Genomic DNA, 22,475 nt, shown 5'->3' on the forward strand with positions numbered 1-22,475 from the left:
GGCAAGAAAAACGCAGATTCGTTGTTGACCTTAGAATTACAAGGTATGAGCTTGCCGGTCACGCGAATTACAAAAAATTATCAGGTGAGACGGCTGCCCAATGGACGAAAAGAGACATGAGAAAAATTACGAAGCTCTTCAAGAAGGGTCCGCCACTTCTATGACTGCCGTATCCACAACACAAAAGATATCGACCTCATCGATATGTCGATTTAAACTTCACATCTTAGGCTTGAAAGGGTGTGTAAAGCAATCCTCACCGAAATATGTACGGAGGCAGCAGCAGCGAGCTGAAACAGCTTGCAGAAAAATTTCCAAAAAAGGGTTGACCAAAGTCGTGATTATTGGCGATGAAATCTAAGTGACCATTGACCCTGATCATGTTCCCCATCGTACATATTTTCATGCACCTACTCCAGCAGATGTAAAATACAAGGATAGACTGAAGCCAAAGGTCATATTTCAAAAATAAATCTTGGTTATTGATACCCCAGAATACATTGGATGAGATACAAAAAAATCAGACAACGCTCCAAGTGTACCTCAAACGCGTGGTTTCGAAAATTTTTGGGCCAAGTTTCGAAGAATATGTTCCTATCGGGAGAAAAAGCTTACAATCGTCCGTAGATTTCCAGAGTTTCGACCAGAATCGCGAATGACATTGAAGCAAAGTCGGGAAAACGACTATTTGGCGGAGCTCGGAAGAATCTAATGTCTCTTCGTCACAATGAGATATGAAATTGTGCTAAGGCTAAAATTAACACACACAACTCATGAACTTTTGCATAAAATTTGATTCTTTTAAACAAATTGAATTACAACAAAATGAGGACCATTTTTCCATCTGCACTTTACATATGGGATGCACTTTAGAAGATAAAAATAGTTTCAAAAATAAGTTATGTCTAAATTTTGATGATGAAATCCCGATGCTTCTTGGCACTTCACAAAGTGTGGGTTAATCATTATAATGTTTATGTCGACTAAGAAACCCTGGCCTCCAGGGCAAGTGCGTGCAGAATGCCGCGAATTTCTTATTATCTCAGCTTCTTCTTTACGGTGATAATTTACTCATTTATCTGACTTACGGGTTAACAACTAATGTATACAATTTTCTTCCAAGATTTCGATTTTAACGTCAAATAGATAAATAATTAATGCAAATATGCTCCAATGTGTTTCGCCACGCATAATTATTGATTCACCCCTCCCCCCCAAAAAAACACATTTTTAAACTTCAATTGTACTTTAGCGTTGCAAAAGTTATCTTGCTCAACTTTCAGTTGCTTCTCTCCCCTTAAATGATTTTATAATATGCTTTAAATTTATTATTTGTACATTTTACTGCGTAACCCCCTGTATGTTAACTGACGCTTATGTATGTTTATAGGAGTTTTTAAACATCCCAAATTACATATAACCTATTCAATCTACATAAGACTCATTTCTTATTCACAAAAATTAATATTTTTGTCTACCGTCAGAGTTAAATTTTTGATTAAAATAGCGAATTCGAAGTACAAGCTTACATACTTGAAGAGGTCATAAATCAATTCGCAAGACCATGCATATCAATTTTATTTTGAATATTGATAAGAATATCCCTTCTTCAAATAACAACCAGGCTGAAGCTTGCAGTATCAATTTTTGTGAATTACACCTTTTCCCTGTAAGGAATTTTCCCTTAAGACTGCTTAGCTGATTGGATTATGTATTAACTAAGATTGTGGGCAGGGTATTCCTATCCAGGGTTTTATGATGCTTTGGTTTTGGTGTGCACTCAATGAATATAACCCTCTGGGGTGGAAAGTGGATTTTAATTGGGTCTTAACCCCTTTGTGACCGAAATAATTGAAATTTGCTTTCCTATGGGGACCAGAATTTTATCAGTTAGCTGTTGCTACATAACCAATTTAATTTTACCAATAGTGTAGCTACGTCACCAAAATGATTTTAAAGTAAGCGTAGTTACGTCACCGATTTCACAGTGGGTGTGCAAACCATAAAGGACCGAATTTATTTCGGCAACTTTTGATGATTTTATTTAACATTAAGCATTTATTTATGCATATTAGTAAAAATTATCTGCAGTTCATTACAATAATATTAAGTTATTGGTTCATACATTTTGATAGTTAAGCAAGGTCCAAGTGGTTTTCACTGATCTTGACCGGACTTAGTTTTTAATTGTTCATGCTCAGAAATAAGCGGACCCGTATTTTTTCGTTTCCTAAAATGGATATGTTTTCGCCCGTGGTGGAATTTAAAAAATCAGCCAAAGTCAGGATTTTGAAAACGCTGTAACCTGTCGAATTTTAATCCGATTTCAAAAATTAAACACAATTTTTGCTCAGAAAATACCCTGAAAATATAAAACCTACAGTGCAGACTTGATATAGCCCGAGTCAGGCCAAGTTGTGCTTATCACTCAATCCGACTTTTTGCATGAAATTTTCTCGCAAATGCATATCAATAAATTAAAAAAATTAATTTGATTTTTCCAATTTAAATTCATATTCTTCTATTAGTAACAATTACCATCCTGTGTAACAAATTTCAGCTTACCGATCCGAAGATTACAAAAAAAAGTATGGGTTACCCAATAGGGTCTCTCTATGTGAAAATTGTTCCTACTTTAATTAATATTCTTCTATTACCAACTTTTCTACCAAATTTCAGCTCGATTTGATAAATTTTAAAAATCGGTATGGGTCACCGCCTCGGATCCCTCCAGATGAAAATTTTTATATTTTTACTTTGTATTCCTTCATTAGAAACCTTTATCAACCTCTGCACCAAATTTCAGCTTTCTACGGCAATTTTGAAATTTTGATACATAATACCTCACCCACTTATATGACCCCCACCGGTCAACCACTTGACCGATTTCTCCCATCTTCGAACTTAACTCCTTATTTGGCCCATACTACATTTGTGCAAAATCTCAAGTCGATCGGATTAGTTTTACGGCAGTTATCGCAAACCAGACAGACAGACGGACATGACGGGTACATACAAAAGGCGTTAGGACATGGTTTTGACGAATTCATACCTTAATTGCGGGATGGTTTTTAGTCGTAGAGATTTCTAACTTTTTTTATTTGAAAGCCCATGTCTCAAACTATAGGTAAGCATATCTGGCTTCCGATTTGGGTACTCTGCGAAATGAGGCAAGGTCAAATTTGGAGAGGTGTCCTTTTTTAGTTTTCCAAACCAGTGTTCTTATAAAATGGCGTTGAACAAAATATTTTTTTCGGAGGTCCTGATGCAAAAATCGTCTTTGCGACTATTTTTAAGGGACTTAGCATGCTTTTCACTATATAAAACCACTTTTGCCTCATGCTTATCTTTTAAGTCCGTTTTACAGTCTAATTTTATACTTGTCCTAATGAAATGCGCTCTTTAACGCAACTCTTCCACTTTTAAGGCCCCCACATTTTACGACTTTGATGCTAAAAATCCCTAACGTGGTTTTTATCCAAGGTACATATAGTATATTGCACTTGAAGTACTTTTGACAAAATTTTGATAAGTGGTTATACCCCACGGACTGAGTTTTCATCAGACCTTATAAAATTTTTGGAAAACTTCCCGTCGTTTTCGATGTCGAACTTCAGAAATAATTTAACTAACCAAAACGCAATAATTTTATTATTTTGGCACTTGTACCTTGTAGATAAAATAGTTCTGCAGTAGGGGGACACAAAAAGATTATTAAAATTTATTTTCGAAAAAATTTTACCATTAATTTTCCAAATAAGTTCACGAGTTTTTTAGGATTCCGCGACAGCTGATTAACTCGGGTCCTTCTCTAAAACTGTTTATACAAAATCTTGACTGTTTGTTTTAATATTACTTAGGACACTTCCAGCTTTACCCTCAATCTTCATTTGACCCAGTCTGTCCGTTTTCAAGGTCAGCAGGTGAATTTCCCGGTGCACGGTCCGATTTATCACTTTTCATGGAAAAGTATCAGCGACGATGGAGGCACAACGTTATGTAATTCATTGTGGATTCTTTTATTATTTCATGCAATGATTATCTAGGGTTGTAATATTAACAATCATCCACCTCTGACCTCTTGGGTTATCATGCTATATGAGTAATTCAGTTTGGAAAGTGTTTTTTTGGCTCCTTCCAACTCTGGGGGCACTGGAGGGGGCATTTTTGAAGCTATCGCCCTAAAATTTTAAACATATCTTTCTGAGAGTATGATCTTACAGCTTACAAAAAATCAGTTCAAAATCCAACTCCCCGCCAGAGATATTCATCCGCGAATTCGTCAAAACCATGTCCTAACCCCTTTTGTAAGTCCTGACTCGGGCTAAAAACTTTTAATTTTCAGAAAATTATCGTTTTTTGCGTCTTTAAAAATTCATTTTTTTTAAATTCCGCCACGGGCGAAAATATGTCTATTCTGGAAAACGCCAAAATACGGGTCCGCTTATTTCTGAGCGTGAACAATTTAAAATTAGTCTTACAATGCATTGCAGCGAACTACCGTTGTAGTTTTTGCAGATACACATAGTTTTTGGTAATGTGCATAAATAAATGCTTCGTGTTAAAATTGTGTAAAATAAAATTTTGACTTGTATGCATGTGTGTATTTGGTCTTCTTGAAAATTTTTCCGCAGTACACAAATGTGTGTAGTTGGTCCCCAACGTAACGGGGAAATAGTACACAAATATGTGTACTTGGTCCTTTACGGAAAGAAAAAAACTACACAAATATGTGTAGTTGGTCCCCAACGTAACTACAAATTAGTACACAAATGTGTGTACTTGGTCCTTAACGGAAAGCAAAAAAGTACACATATTTGTGTACTTGGTCCCCAAGGGAAAGCAAAAAACTACACAAATATGTGTAGTTGATCCTTAACGGGTTAATGGGCTTTATTGAGTATTCACTAAATTTGTTATTAAAAAACTCAATTCGTAAACACCTTCCATTCCTTATAAATACGTAGTTATTTCAGTGAATATAACAATAGTGGGGCGAAGTATAACACTCCAATTTGGTCGAAATCTAAAAATTGTGTATTCGAAATGAGTAGAACAAATATTTCATCCAGAGGTTTGGTTAAGATTTATTATTTTATCACACCATCGTGCTGTATTTATGTAGGAAGTGGGTTTTATTAATTCAATAATGTTCCACACTCTAAAGTAAACTACCATAAACGGTATCGTTCATGGTGGTTTACCCCCACCATCAAAGGTTTCAGTTAATTCGAGAAATAATTTTTGCAATCGAAACAAACTTAACGTAGGAAAACGAGTTTTATATGATTGAGCTGATAGTTTTCAGAAAACAGTTGCTAAAAGCCATGCATCCAATAAACTCTATTCAAACCTACATATACATGTTATTTTAATTTTAACACAATACAGATTTTCGAACCCTGATTGTCCTCGAGTGCAGGAAAAAATATTTGACCAACATGGTACAAAAAACATCATGCCCGCAGTTACGGGATGACAAACTTATGGTCACATTTAGCAAAGCTAAATGGAGCTTCTGGAACAACATTTGACTAAATATATTCGTATTAATATGTCAACTTCACTCGTTTAGAATCCTAGTTGAGAGAAAATTATAGAATGTTGGTAACTTTGTTCGTCAAATGATTTTGATGCCTAATTTGTTTGGTTGAAAAAATTTAAGTTGATAATTTATAATCTAAATCGATAAATGGTAAAACAGTTCAACCTTCAGCAGGATACATCCGGTGCTTGCTTTTCTTCTATCATACGTAAGCTTTGGTAAGCCAAAAATGGTCCAGTCAAAAAAGACTTATGCATCCACAAGTCGCATTTAACATGGAGTATTTTCCAGAAAAATTTTCGACACGACGAAAAGTGATATTTGGAATGAAAACTCAGAAAACTTGGATTGATCGTTTCGAACTGTTGCTAAAATTTGGCAACATGGCAAACTCAGTAACGCTGAAATTTGAAAGAAAAGTTCAAGTAAGAGCAAAATTAGGTGTGGAATATACCACTAAAATGATGTTTTCACTTCCAGTCTTTGGAGAAGTTGACGTCCTTACTTTTTATTTCCACCACTTGTCGGCAGTTTGGATTGTGGTTACAGAGCTTGGACAATTTATTCTCGTCCGGTGAATGAATTTCCTATTGCCGATTTTATCACGGAAATGGGAAACCTTGTGGTCCGCACGGGGACGATAACATTTGGGTGAGATTTGTTAGTTCGGGGAAAACAATTCGCCCAATTTTTTAACAGCGTAGTCAAGTTGGATTATTATTTTAAAAGTAAGATACTTAAATATTAATATGTATGACCTTATAGGAGTGAAATATACTTAAATTTAAAATTAAAGGAAAGTTTGGAGAAGCTCATACATCTAAAAAGTACAAAGCTCTTTCCCGTTTCGTCAACATTGTAGGGATTGTGTCAGTAGTATATCCAATTTTGGGAGCCTTACCACAGCAAATCAAAGATCGGTACCATCGCCAATATTGGGGGTCACAACTACTACCTCGATGAATTTATGATCATCCATTGGTTGCAGTCTTATTCACATTGTATGAAGTTACGATTACATATAACAACTTACTAACCATCAGCCTCCTAGGCTCAACGCTTTATTTTTATATGCAACTGAATGAATTTTGGCTGGAAATTGTAGAGAATGGGTAAGCGACTTTTTAAAATATTTAATTATAAATATTGATCTTGCCCCACAGTTTTATTGTAACAGGCCAGGCTATAGTTCGAAAAGCCCACACATGATTAAATGATCACGACGTAAAAATTTTATAATCTTTGGCTTGCTTAATATTAGTGATTAATTTATTCCGTCAAAAAATGGAGTATCCCAAGGTTTTTTGCCGATAAAACTGATTTGATTAATTATCAGTATTTCTCTACCTTATTCAATTTAAGATATATACATATGTGACTGAATTAATTATTTATGCTAACTTATGAAATATTTAGGTATTGACAATCATTTATTATAAATAATTTATGACTTGTTTCCCTATCTCCTAGAAAACATCTCTCTATCATCTTATCAATACCAATGCAACTGAAAATATTTTGTTGTTTCAAAATACTCAACATTATCCAGAACGATATCGCGGCTCCCGTTATATGGCCAACATTTGAAAATACCTTGCTTGCCATGCAGGTAATCAGAAACGTCACGATGATCCGATTTCTAGACAATGTGCAGCCCAGTTTCATCCTCATGTCGGAAATTGTGCTAGGATTGTCAATGATATTTCAGGGAGAGTGTATGAAATCTGGGGCTAAAATGGTTGTGATTTCTACCCAATTCAAAAAGGTTTGTAAACATATATTTTGATGGAACTTTCATAATTTCTCATAATTTCTATAAAATCTAACTTTTTCATTATCTCCGAATGCTACAGACCGTTCGTTGCTATGGGAATAGGTTCGAGAAAAAAGTTGCAGTATCGTTGCACCCTTTGAGAGTGAATGCAGGGCCGTTTTACTGCTTTAAGACTTCGACATTCACAACATGTCTTCAAGCCCATATCGACACCACGATTAATTGGTTACTTACGCTCCGATGATAGCGGTATTGGATCTATTTTTATGAGGAATAATATAACAAAATCGTTAATTCCAGGTTGTCCGTCCGAACTTTGGGTCACCAATAGAGAAAAGAAGTAGATGTGTTAAGCATTATTTACAATACGTAGCCTAATGGTAATTAATATACTGCAACTATAATAATACATAATATGTCTTTAGATTTATAAAATGTAGGTCCATTTTACAACTTTAATCTACATTCGCAACATTTCTGTAAACCCACGTAGACACCACGATTAGTTTATTGATTTTTAAGTCATTGTATGTAATGTATTCCTACCCGTATCTATAAGTATGATAAATTATATTATTTTGGGGGGATGTTAAGAAAAATTGTAATTTCTAAAATTTCAATAATATTGATATTTTTAGAAATATTTGATTAATTTGAAAAGTTATTTCTGCCACTTATGGTATATAATTCTGTCAAACAATTTTTCATTCCCATGTGAAAAATTAATGAAAGTTTTTAAAGACTGGGGTCATATCTCGGCAACTTTTATGAAAGCCATATTTGTACAAATATGTACAAACATATATATGTATGTATGTACAGGCTTGCAGTTTATAACAAATTAATTCTTGAAGGCTTCTTACCAAATAATAATTTCGTTTTATTCCCTGTATATAGTACCCCATATCGATACATTTTACGAGTGTGTCTAAGACAGACTAAGGCATGCAATACCGGTATGAAACTACCTGTATTCACCGGTATTACCAAATACTGACTAACTTATCACCTTGCACCTAGGAAGTTGGACATGAAATCCTTCATAGCAATATCTGCTTCTAACTACAGGGAGGGGAAAAATCAAGGAACAAGCAAGATAGCGAAAAAGGCTTGATCTCACGTAATCAAAATTTCTCGTCATGTACCTTACGATTTACTACCAGTATTATCAAATTGAGTTTACTTTAATAAAGTACAACTCTCCCAGATGAAAGAAAACCATTGAACTAAAAAAAGAGAATACATCTGAGCCAGAATAATTCCCTCGGCTTGTAAACGGATTAAATGCAATTAACATGGGAAAAGTGAACAACGTTCCCAAATTTGCGCCACACATGATATACCTATTCAAGAACTTTTGCCTTTATGCAGTAAGTAGTATTGTAATTGAAACCCTCAGCCAGAAATTTGAACTTATTTCGTCAAATATAGTCAAGAATCTCAAAAAAGTTAGCACAAAATCATGCCGAAGAACTAGTCGGGAGCATTCAACAATAGCCTCTCCGGATCGAACGAACAGGGTTGTGGGGACCATTGAAAGCAGAAAAAATTAGCTTCAATCCTTGTTTTTCTTGGTCAAATATCGTTTAAATAAGTACATTAGTTTATTTTTCTAAGAGTGTATAGAACAAGTTGACGGATTATTTTTGGGAGATATGTATGAAATTCTATATGTACATACATACATAATAATGTGTACGGATTTTTTTTTAATTTTCACCTTCATACGACAATATGTGAAAATTTATTGATCATCTATATAATTTATTGTTTATTACGTGCTTACATACATACTGCATAAGCTTTCGAGTTAGCCATGGGAGCCTGATACTGTCCATTGTCTCAATATATCGTTGTGATGTATTTATCAACCTATTTATTTACATATCTATATTATAATTTCGAAAAGTCCGTCCCGTGAAATTTTCCGTGACATCCCAGCATTCTGATTGGTTGCCAGCTTTCTGAATCCGCCAATCACAGCACGCATATATTTTCGGGTACAATTTATGTAGCTTACAACAATGTTACAATCGATGTTACAACCGATGTTACAACTGATGTTACAACCTATGTTACAATCGATGTTACAACCGATGTCACAATCGATGTTACAACTTATGTTAGAATCGATGTTACAATCGATGTTACAACCGATGTTACAATCGATATTACAACCGATGTAACAATCGATGTTACAACCTATGTTACAATCGATGTTACAACCGATGTCACAATCGATGTTACAACTTATGTTAGAATCGATGTTACAATCGATGTTACAACCGATGTTACAACCGATGTTACAACCGGTGTTACAATCCATGTTACAATCGACGTTACAGCCAATGTTACAACCGGTGCTACAATCGATGTTACAATCGATGTTACAACTTATGTTCAAACAAATTCCTTCGCAACGTAAAAACATTACCTTCGAAACGTACAAAAAATCCATCATCAACGCCTTGAAAATTCCCTCGTAATACAAAATTTCCTTCGCAAAGTTACAACAATTCCTTAGCAACATAAAAAAATTTCCTTAGCAACGTCAAAAAATTCCTTAGCAACATAAAAAAATTTCCTTAGCAACGTCAAAAAAATACCTTAGCAATATAAAAAAATTTCATAAGGATATATATATTCATAAGGATATATTTCATAAGGATTTCATAAGGATAAATTTCATAAGGATATAAGGAAAATCCCGAATATTAACTATTTCGGACAGCAACGATGTGAAACTTAGAATTTTCGAAGATCGGAGAAAATCACGTTCAAAGTTGGTTCGACCATTTAAGGGTTGTGAAAATGCACTTTTTTCAAATTAAAGGGATCCTACATGTTAAACAGAGTTTCATTTGATACTAAATTATGAGTTTTTGGTGGTTATTTGTAATTTTTATAGTAGTGTACAATTTATTTCGCACATAATTTTTTTGATTTTTTTTTATGTAACTTCCGTTCTTGGATACTCGATTGCGTTTTTTGAACAAAACAACTCACAATTAATTACTATTAAATTATGCACGAAACAAAATAAACTTGAATATTATAGGCCGACAACTCGTGAAGTTGTGGTAATTTGAATCTGGAGACAGCCACCGTACAATTTATTTCGCTCGTCAGTGTAACTACATTTGCTGTTTGTTTACTTAGAATTATAATTTTCATCGAGCTTAGTGCATCGCGTCTATTATGTACTGGCTTAATTTAATATTCTTGCAATGATCGTGAAAAATAATTGATGTGGCCCGTCTTGAGGACGGGCTTATAGGCTAGTGTATACATATAATCGTACGTGTACATATATATGTAATCTCGTGTTGAGACTCGAATCTCGTCTCAGTCTCCTGTAAGTATGTTTCGTACACAAAATTACAAAATTGATACATACGAAATTGATACATAAATACATACTCGTAATTGTTCTGCCCGAATTATCTCATACCTCACACCTTACTCATATCGCTACTCTTTTCATATTTTTCAAACTAATTGATTTAAATAGTGTTAATTACTACGGGGACTATAATCAATGAATTAAACTATGAATGTGAACATTAATTACAGGTATGTTTTTAGATAATAGTCACCTGCTTTAAATTTGAGCCAAATTTGGGGGCGAAAAAAACACTATTTCATTGTATATATCTATCTTAATTAGGAGGGTTCTTTGTGATAAAGGGATGTAGGTATGCACGAAACTCGAAAGCTTAATTTTTTATGCACAAGAACCTACAGCGAAGACGACAATTGGATTAGCTGCTTTAGTTCATATTACTAAAACCAGGGCAGGTTTTATAAGGAACTACATACAGAAGGGTTGGGCACATTCGTGGATACGAATTTGACCTTGAATAACCCCGGAACGGTTTGTCGTGGCGGGTCAAAATTTTGAACAGAGGAGCATGTTATCCTCAGATGGGTGTGTACAAAAATTCAACTCTCTACCTTAAAAAATGCCTCCCCCACAGCCCCCAGAAGTTGAAACACTCATTTCAACTCTTTCCAAACTCTGTCTAAAAAATTCGGTCTCCGCAGAAAACATTTTCTTTTCAAGTATCCGAACCCAAACAAGTCAATTTGACTTACATCAGGGGATTGTACAGGTATTTCACTATTCGAAATGATTTTTATCCCCAATCTAGCTTCAAAGTCGTTGGCATTATCTTGGGTCAACTTTGCCGTCTGTGAAGACGCTCCGTCATGATGAAAAATCACCTTAATTATTTTTTACCGTGCAATTTATGAAAATGTTATTCTAAAAGTGGTTTCGATACACGGTCCACATCATGCTTTGCAGGTTCCTTCACTTTTTGGGGGACTTTGATAAGTGGGAGGACACCACGATCCGACATTGCACCCACAACCATAAACTGTTTAAAAAAGTCCTCCTTACAAAAAAGCACCAACTTGGGTGAATTGTTTTCGGCATTTGTCGTGTAGTAAGCTCTTCGAACCTAATTAGTAACTTGTAGAGAAATTAGTGCTTCGTCAAATGTCACCAATAACTCACTCTGATTCCTTCACAGAAAATTCGAATATTTTTTTTTGTAAACACGGGCGCGATTTTTTTCCTGCTTTTCGGTCAGCTGATGCATCCGACTTTTCCGACCAAGTCGTTTCTTCAAAATGTTAATTTCTCTTTTCACTGAACGCTTAGAGACCCCAAGTCCCCAACCATACGGGAAATTTTATATAGGGTCGGTGGATTGTCTTTGGAGGTCAAGAGGTCACTTTTCGTATGCACGGTCGGAGTTAACACTTTTTTTGCCTTCTTTCAGGGGGTGGTGGTTGCCATTTACTCAAAATTTATCGCTTTTCACCTATATTTTTCAATACCTTATTGATTGTAGATTTCGAAACTGTTTTCCATTCACTTTTAAAATGCTTAGCAATTCGGTTGTACGAGTACTTAAGTTTGGAAAAAGTTTTTATGGGTGTCTCAGCTTCTGGGGACTGTGGGGGAGGCATTTTTGAAAGTCCAGAGTTGAATTTTTGCACACAACTATCTGAGGATAACATACTCCTCTGTTCAAAATTTTGACCCGCTACGACAAACCGTTCCGGGGTTATTCAAGGTCAAATTCGTATCCACCAAAGTGCCCAACCCCTGTAGTCGTACATAATCGTTTGTTCTTTTAGGTATTTTAATTTTTAGGTTATGCAATTTTTTCTAATCCTAAGTACTTTGGTTAAGTATTATTAGGCATAAATATGTGTTAAGAATAATAATCCCCCTGACATGAAAAAGGAGTAACGTTTTACTTATGTATATAAATTGACTTCATCGATCAGAATTTAAATTTTCTTATACACACATTCTCCTTTCAAGTAATTATGTATGCATCTCAAAAATTCTCAAATATTCCTTGAGATATTTAAGTACGTACATGCTTCTAATCCTGTAATTTAATTATTTTTGTTTTCCAGGAGCTTATATCTTGGTCGAATAAGTATATAGTTTATGTAAATATATATTTCTTTTCATCCGGTCTCGCATGGCTGTCCGACATAAAAATTTCAAGAAGGTCGAATTAGTTATTTATAATAAATCCAGTTTTGCAGGAAATCAACTAATCAATAAAGTGGTCGCGGATGGCAGGATGACGCGTGGGGACAACTATATTTCACCGATGTAGGGCGAGGTACTCTTTATATTGCCCGCAAAATAGATATAAATTTCCCGTTGCCGGCATTATACTCACGAGTATTTCCGCTTGGTAATGTTATAAATGGTAATGAAAATTTAACCAGCCAGAAACAAATCTGATTCGGACGCAGAATGACCACGTGGACCTTGTCCTTTCGTTTCCGTGGCCATTGCCTCAATCCACCGTTATAAATTTCGACTCCTCGTGTCTCAGAATGGTAGCCTTCATGTGGGCAGATTTTTATAAAACTAAACAAGAATACATACATTAGTTTCACACCTTACAGCTTGAGATTTATATATTTAGTCGTGCATATATATAAATTAGGATCATTACATTTGTATACATAATATAATGCGGGAACAAGAAATTCTGAATTTTTTGCTCAAATCGTACCACTTTAGTTTCGGATTAGCCTACCCTTTCGTAGTTTCATTTAATGAAAAAAACCAAGCCCGGTTCACACTTGGGCGAAAACTAATTTTGGAAAGCGTTCTCTTCATGGTTTCCTTGGTCATAAATGGATTCCTCTGTTGCGCTGTGGGTGTCGTGTATTACACCAGGAGGCCTAAGTTGGAACGGTGGGTGGCACTGGTGCAAGTTTCTGGAGGCATTTTTATCATGTTTCAATGTTTCAATGACTACATTTTCTTCCGACATGGACGATCGATTCCATTCTTGTATAACAATTTGAATCAAGTCGTCGCAAGAATTCGAGGTCAAGGTGAGATTAACGTGCAGTAAATCCGACTTAAATTTTTAATTATACTATATCCCAATTCAATGTTTTTAATGCAGATTTTTAAATGGTATAAATTTCATTAGGTTTTGGGCATTTAAGGGCATATTATTCTTTATTTCAGCAAAACTGCTCAAACTGCGGGTGAAATGGCTTGAGGCCAGATTATTTACTTTAGGCATACTCGGTAGCCTGTTCTGCGCGACATATTTCTCGTGGGCCATGACAGTCGCCATTACTATTGTCATGGGCCTGGATCCGCTCCATATTCTTCTGACCATGACCAGTAGTACCTACGCCAGGTACCCCTTGTTTTACGTGTCAGTCAATCGAGTGCTCATTGTTGGTGGGCGGATGGTTTTGGTTCACATGACGGTGCTGGATATTGCCAGATCTTGGCCCACGATCGGGATCTTGTTGGAAGTCGGACTCGAAAATTTGGTGAATGCGTTAAACATCTTGCTACAAGTAAGTGATAGATTGCTAGACAAACGTTTAGGGCTAATGTTTTCAAGAAGTTATGTACATTATAATTCATTAGAAACTTTGCTGAAAACGTTTTTAATGAAAGCAGGTATATTTTAAAATTCAACGTAGTGTTTTTTTAATCCTTAACCCAATTGAAATTACATACTTATATGCAAATGAAACCCATAACTTACATAGTACAGAAGTTAAATTTTTTAATCAATTTTCACCCCAACGCTAAATCCATTATTAGCGTTAAAATGAGAATTTCGAGCTAAAATCTTTAACTCACGTTCCCTTATGAGTTACTAAGGTTGAGGAGTGTATTACATAATAAACAATATAGCTTTTTACAACTAACGTGTCATAGAATAATCAAAATAATATACATTATTCACTTCAATGTAGATCACTAAAGCTCAATACGGCGTTGGATCATATGCTTCTCGAAATTTCATCCTAATGATGAAGCGATATGTGGGAATTATCCTGCATCACACCCGGGTTTTGGTCGACCCACTAATTGCCTGTCTTACCTTGACCAGCCTAATTTTATGGACGACGTCAAACTTCGTCGTAATCAAGGGTTGGGGTCACATCAATCCCGCCTTATGGCCGGTCGCTCTCGGAACCTCGTTCGCCATGTTCATATTAAGTGATCTCCTGCTCGGCTGCGCCGTCCACTTCAATAATAATTCTAAAGCCATACTAAATTCTATGCGACGCGGGGTGGCCGACATGAATGAACGGAATGGAAGGAAATGGTTGCGCATGAGCATAAAGTCGCAGAGACCCCTGGCTTTTGCCGTTGGACTTAACGACTACTTATTCTACTATTGTCGGACGTCCACCCTGCGCACGTACTACTACAATATTGCCGACCTAACGATAACCGCAGCCTTGTCGTTCAGTATGGAATAAATTTTTGAGGTGATAATGGCTTTTATCTTTTTAGATTAAATATTGAATTGCTAATACGTATGTATGTAGGTTTAAATACTTTAGATATTTAAAATAATTGGTATATAATCAAGAGATTTGCAATTCAATTCTCTTGGTGTAATTTAGCGTTTGGTATATTTTTTTTAGATAAATTGTATTGTTTCGCCGATGACTGCACTCTTAGCAACTTGGTAAAGAATTCCTAATAAGCGTCTTTACCGAGCTCTTGGTAATAACGCGTCCTACAAAAATTATACGGGATTATTACCGTATCAATACCAAACGGGTAACTAGCCTTCCACCGCAATGTTTTAAGTTATGTTTAAAATTTTGGTAATAAATTCCTACGAGCCGGTAATTATATCCTACAAATTTAGATAACACTCTTTACCATAATTTTAATAGTGTAGTACAAATTGTTTCCGTTGTGGTGCTGATGAAATCTACATTTTGGTGTAGTTTATTACCATGGAGGTAAGAATTTTAATACATTTGGTGTGAAATGTGAGACGCTAAACAGTGCGCATTTCTCAGTTTTAGTTTCCGCTCAGCTCAACTCAAGTCAACACGGCGAACCAATTCTGCCCGTGGGATAAAAATTGAAAAACTTCTGGAAATTATATATAATTGTTGGAAACAGGTGAGTATCAAATTATCATATGTGGGTGCCTTATCAAGATGGTAATCATCGAACGAGTAAATAATAATCTTATGCATTTATTTTTTCAGTGAAACAAAAATTCAAGTTGGAAATCGGAGCAGGTATTTTTCTGCAAGACGATCAGGAGGCGTAGATCGACTTTATTTTTAGTTTAAAGTTAAATACTCGGATTCTATGTTTGGTATTGCTAAAGTGAAAGATTTATATATACATGATTACTTTGAAACAATGCACAATTGTAAAACAGTTGTTAATTATATACATAAGTGTACGGCAAAAGCTATAAAATATTTAGTTCGATTTAAATTTCATGTAAATATATATGTATGTATGTATATAACTCAATAGTTTGCATTATTCTTAAGTTTTGTAATTATGTATTATATGTCAAAATTATTTTACAATAAATATAATTTAATGAAAGATTATTGTAAAGAAAACAAAAATCTATTCTTTTCGGTGGAAATCTGCACTACATTTGGTAATAATGAGGTATAAGTAATACAAGCATTTAATACCGGTATGAATAGCACACCGTGTACAAAATGGGGTGGTTTAGTACCAGGCGGTAGACATTTTACTACATATTGTAGTACATCTGTCATACATCATGGTATTAATTTTATCCGAAAAAGTGGTCTTTATTACCACTTCGGGTTAAATCAATTTCTTTACCAGCTGGTGGTTATTATTACCGTTTCTGCAGAGTCATATACGTGTGCATTTTGGTAATGATTTGGTAATGATTTTATTTAGAGTGTACCATTAGATTAATAATCCTTAATCTGAGATTGAAATCCACAATCAGGATTATCCCAGCTCTGCTCGTCATGAATTATAACGACAATTGTTGCTTAACTCGCTCGAAACCCTCGGTGCAGCTTGGTAAAAGGTTCCATCGTGAGTACTTGAAGGTTTAATAAACCAATAAATAATCAATAGTTAAAATACCCAGCGAGGAAAGGGATGTATCTTTGAATTCCCAAATTTTTATGGTATTATTATTATCCTCAGTTGCAGAACAAGTGGGCAGAAATTTTGAAATTAGTGGTAGCAGTAGGAAAAAACGTAGGACGACAAAATGTAACACTTCACAGAAACTTTGAAGATTATGTAAATAGTACAGGAGAGATGCGAATGAACTGTAGCGTCACGTCCCACTTATCAATGTCAAATACAGGTTTAATTATGTGTGTAGTGTTTATGCTTATGAGAAATGTGTACCAAAGCAGGAGATATACGTTCATAAATTGAGTATATCACTACACTCTAAATAATTTGGTAATAAATCATCACCCGCTTCTGTAATGCTCTATTTTCTGGTAATGGTTTACGACAAGTTTCGCTCTATTTGCAAAAAATTGCACATTTTGATGCAAATATAAGATTTTTGTTTTATATAAAACTATTAATTTTTTAATAAGGACGTTGCGACTGTTAAGTATGCGAATTTTTGACTTATTTCGATTTTCCCTTGGTGACACAACGTCTGTGTAATTATTGCCTGAAAATAGAGAATTATGTATTTGTGGTACCTCGGTGGGTGACGATTTATCCACACATTATTTAGAGTGTATGAATGTACATAAATAGGCATTTTTCCAGAATGACGGCACGATTTCATGAACTTCGCCCTCCTTAAAAATAAGTTGCTCTGAATGAAATGAATGCGCGTTATAACCCTTTTGTATTAATCGTAAGCATAACATTTAGATAACTTAACCATACAAATTTACATACATAGGTGGGATATGAAGATATGATAATAATGCCATTTGGTAGTTCCAGCCAAAAAATATCTAAATTACCCTTTTTAGGCTTAAAATTTCTACGCTCACTCACTTACACCGCTTTAACACAGGGTACATAGCTAAACATAGCTTAGCTTTTAGCGCGAAAAACCACTCAATATAGCACGCCAAATTCAATGCCTGACCTAATAACGCCTTAATCATTTCTTATGTAAATTGTGTGTATCCAATTCATCCCTGTGGTTTTTTTGGATGACAAAAAATTGGATCGCACATTAACGAGGGTCTGGAAATTCGGGTTAAAGATTTGTAGTACCAAGTGGCTTTAGAGCAAAGCGTGACACCTCAAATGGTATTTTTTTAGTGACCAGTTAAAAAATCAACCTTGTGTTCCTTAGATATAGCATATGCCTGTGGTGCACTTAAAGGAAAATTTTACGAAAAAATCCGGGCAACATGAAAGCAGGCCCCGATTTTGGGGGAGGGCAACCGGGGCAATTGCCCAGGGCGCCGAAAAGACAGGGGTGCCCCAAGCGTCCGAGCGTACACTAGATAAGATTGGGTATCACCGTCCCCACTCTAGCGCGCCAGAAGAGTTTGTGAAAAGACTCGTTTTGATGTATATTCTTGTTTTATTTGCTGTAAAATCTCGCGGTAAAAAGGTTTCCATCTGGCCCACACAGTTTGCACTCACTTCCATTCAAAACCATATGTCTATAGTTTTAGGTTGTCATAAGTTTTGAATGGAAGTGGGTGCAAACTGTGTGGGCCAGATGGAAACCTTTTTACCGCGAGATTTTATAGCAACTAAAACAAGAATAGCTTTGCATTTTTCACGGCCTTACGTTCGTCAATGAATCACACAGTAACAAGTTACCATACCATAGAAAGTTACATTGTCCTCGCTCTGGCACATTTTTAGCCCGAGTCAGGGCTTATGGAATAGTTTTGTCCGCCTGTCTCCAGGTTTATTTCTGTTCTACTCATCCGATCGACGTAAAATTTGGTATGCACTTAAAAATGTCAATAGAGGCTTATTATGGGAAATGTGCCATTCCGCGTTGCATCGATTTCACCAAATAAAATATAAAAATTAGGACGAAAACTTTCGGGCGCAACTTTTAATATAGTTTAGCTATTTTAAATTATATGTAACCAACCCCCCTTCAAAAAATGAAGGAAAGAAACTGGGAAAAATGAGAAACCCAATGTACATATATGTATATGTATGTACATACATAATATACATATATATAATACATATATGTACCTTGGGTAACAAGAATTAGACCATAACTTGCATCATCATCATCTTGCATCATGCATCAAAAGTTGCAAAATTCGAAAATCGTTTTTTTACCTACACATAAATAATTAAAAAACTCACGGCTCCCGCACATTTATTTCTGACAACCTGATGCCAGAATTTTACCATTGAGAAGTGCTATAATTTCAGCATTTGTTGTCCGAAGGAAAATTGTGGGTACCAGGAGATTTTTGGGGTCCAAGTGGCTTATACGGCAAGAGCCGTGACAAAATACAGCCAATGAGAAATAGAGAAGCGAGTGAGACGTGATTCTACTACGCCCCTGACGCGCGATGGTGGTGGATACCTTCCGAGTCTCACTCGGCGTCTCGCTAAATATGGAAACGGGTTTCGTGGCACATTTCCCTCGATATTCCTAAATAGTCGTAGAGAGCTGAAATCTGGCATTTAAGTTAATAAAAGATATCATCCTCAGAGAATATGAACCAAATTTCGAAAACATTTTAAATAACTTTAGAGACCCCCTATGGTTACCCGAGTTTACTACGTCTACGACATTTACGACAAGTGGAAAAATATGAAGTGGAGTTGAGATAAAATTAATCATTTATAATTCAACACATTGACTCCGGCCATATGAGGCTCCACTGGGGGTTTTTAAGTTAATCTCACACGTCGTAAGTCACGTCTTTACCAATTGGATAGTTCTTATGGACAGAATGGATTTTGCAATCGTAGTCGATGCACTTTATAAAACGTAATTTCTATTATTATTTTTACATACAATTCCACTTCACCAAAGTTAAAGAAAGTTGTATGAAACTGAATAATATGCATATACTTTATCTAATATTAGTATAAAAGCATAAAAAACTAATTTAGCCAGTTAGTTGTAGAAATTTATGATTTTTTAGAGGGGCTGGGGCGCCTCATATGCTTGCCCAGGTATTTACATATCTAACTCTGTAATAATTCCATGTATTTGATGAGGGCCACCGGCCATATATCAATAAATTTCTATATATTCTATATGCTTGCCCAGGGCGCCAAAATCTAAGATCGGGCACTGCATGAAAGGTTTAATAGCAAAATTTTAAAGATTACTAAAAGCTCAAACCAGTCTTTACTTGAGAAAAATTTGTCAAAAGTCAACAGCAAAGAGCTTAGGGCATGATCGGAATAATTAGCCAAAAGATAAAGGACTAATATAAAGGGTGTAAATTTATTCCTGTAACATTCATTTTTCGGCCCCCGATAGAGCAAGAACTATTGATCCCGTCAATATTTTTCATTGACATTTTTACTATGGCTTCCCACAAGACGGGATAAGACAAGATTATACATACGTCTTGTCTCATCTTGTTACTATCTACGGGACGAACTTGCAAGACAAGACGAGCCCAGTTTCCGTTTGTCCGAATTTTTTAACCAAAGTCAAGATTTTTCAAAACGCTGTAACTTTTCCAATTTTAACCCGATCACAATAAAATTCAATTTATTAGCATTTGATATGACCATGAGCCCTCATCAATACAATATTGCTTAATAAAACAAAATGAGAACAAATAAATACTCCGTGGGTAATCCGATTACAAACATTAAGGAACACAAATAATACTTTACTAGAAACTTTTAAAATTTGAAACTTGGATGCTTTGGTTAAAAATACGACACAAAGGGCATCCACTAAAATACACAACTGTAGATATTTTAATTTGTGTGCGGTAACAATTTAAAATTCGTCCGATTAAAATTGGAGAAAACAATTTGGTGCTAACATACATACGTACGTACTTATATTGTAGCGTGATTTTTTAGCAGTTTTACAACGCTTACAAAATCTTTTCGCTGTCGTACCTTATTTTTTGACACAGAAAATACTAAGGGCACGAAGGAATAACGAATTCCTATAATGTCTAACATATAACTTCATACGTAACTTATTTTTTTAATTTTTTGCAAATTTTAGCGATTTTTCAGTATTTTATTTTTATTTTTCCGGGCTCTGGGGGGGGGGCTCAAGCCCCCCTAGCCCCCCCTTGGCTACGCCGCTGCTTCGTACATAAGTCCGTAACCACGTAAACTCACGAAAGTTACGAACTTTAGACTAATTTTATGTGGGAGCAATAAGTAAGTACATGCATACATATATGTAACTTAATTTTTATTTACAAAGCCATACGGAGATAAATAGAAGGCAGGTTTTGGTTCATAACCTGATCTTCGTAAGCTTCGTAAGGCTTGGTTAAGGCCTAACGAATGCTGACGTGCATTGCTTCTATATAAAATTTATCAATACAGATATATATATTTAGTTATACATACATAAGTATGTCTACTTTCAGGGTTAACGTTTGTTATTATTTTAATATATATTTATAAATATGCAGATACATATACTAAAAGATTAATAATCGATGTCCGCTTACGTAATTTAACAGGGCATCATTCAATTTGGAAGTCCATACATATCAGTTGGAATTTAAATATTGATAATATTTAATATCCTGTCGTCAAACAACACTCAGACTTGAATGTGTCTGATAGCTAAATTGGATTATTCTCTTAACATTCATCATGACACATGTAGGGTTGGTATTCTTACCAGGGTTTTATAAAGTTTTGCTTGTTCACACTTAAGGGGTACCATATCACTAAAATCGTCTGGGTTTTTCGATGGTACCTGGACTTTCAATATGGCCAAGGAGTTGTATGTAAATATACGCCAAGAATTGAATTTGTTTTCGCAATTTGAAAGAGAAAAATCGCTCCGTTTAATATGGGCATCAAATCAACAAAATTATGTAGTAAAGCAGTATCTGGAATACAACCTCAAAAAAACTGGATTAAGAGTTTCGAACAGTTGTTAAAATTTGGCAATATCGTAAACTCTGTACCGCTAAGATTTGATGGAAAAGTTCAGGTAATGAACATCTAAATCAAGTGTTAAATATTTCTCTAAAATGTCTTACGATGGATGCCTCCCAGTGAATTCTCACCGATTTCGGCCAAATTAGCCTCAATCGATCAGAGTAGCAAACGCGACTTAAACTTAACACAAGTTTTTCATTTTCAAAATTTTCACTGAAGAATTGCTCCTGATATCTCAGGCAAACCTGCTCGTTCTCATGTTTTTTAAAATTATTTTAACTTGCGATCGATTGACACAAATTTGAGTAAAAATCAGACAGGATAAGCTGGAAGATCGCCATTATATGTAAGTTATAATTTCCAGCCTGTAGAAAAGTGGACGTCACTCCTTTTCATATTTGTCACTCTATTCATCTCCAGTGTCGATACTGGTTACAGAGCTTGGACAATTTATTTTCGTCCGGTGGATGAAGTCTCTCCCAGCGAGTATATAAACGAAATGACAAACCTTGGTAGTCGCACAGGGATCGGGATACTTGGGTGTGAACTGTTATTTAGGAGGAAAGAATGCGCCATATTTCTTAACAGTGTCGTCAAATTAGATTCTGATTTGAAAGGTAAGAAGTTTGAGATTGTTAGTATTTTATAATTATACCTAATTCTTGAATAAACACATATAAAATCTTAAGTCACACACCATAATTAGCCAATTTTTGAAATTAAAGGAAAGTTTATCGGACCTGGAAAGATTACTCAATATTACAAATCTCTCTCTCGTTTCGTCTACATGTTGGGAATTG

This window comes from Folsomia candida, unplaced genomic scaffold, assembly GCF_002217175.1.
Source record: "Folsomia candida strain VU population unplaced genomic scaffold, ASM221717v1 Fcan01_Sc010, whole genome shotgun sequence".
In the NCBI taxonomy this organism is placed as follows: domain Eukaryota; kingdom Metazoa; phylum Arthropoda; class Collembola; order Entomobryomorpha; family Isotomidae; genus Folsomia; species Folsomia candida.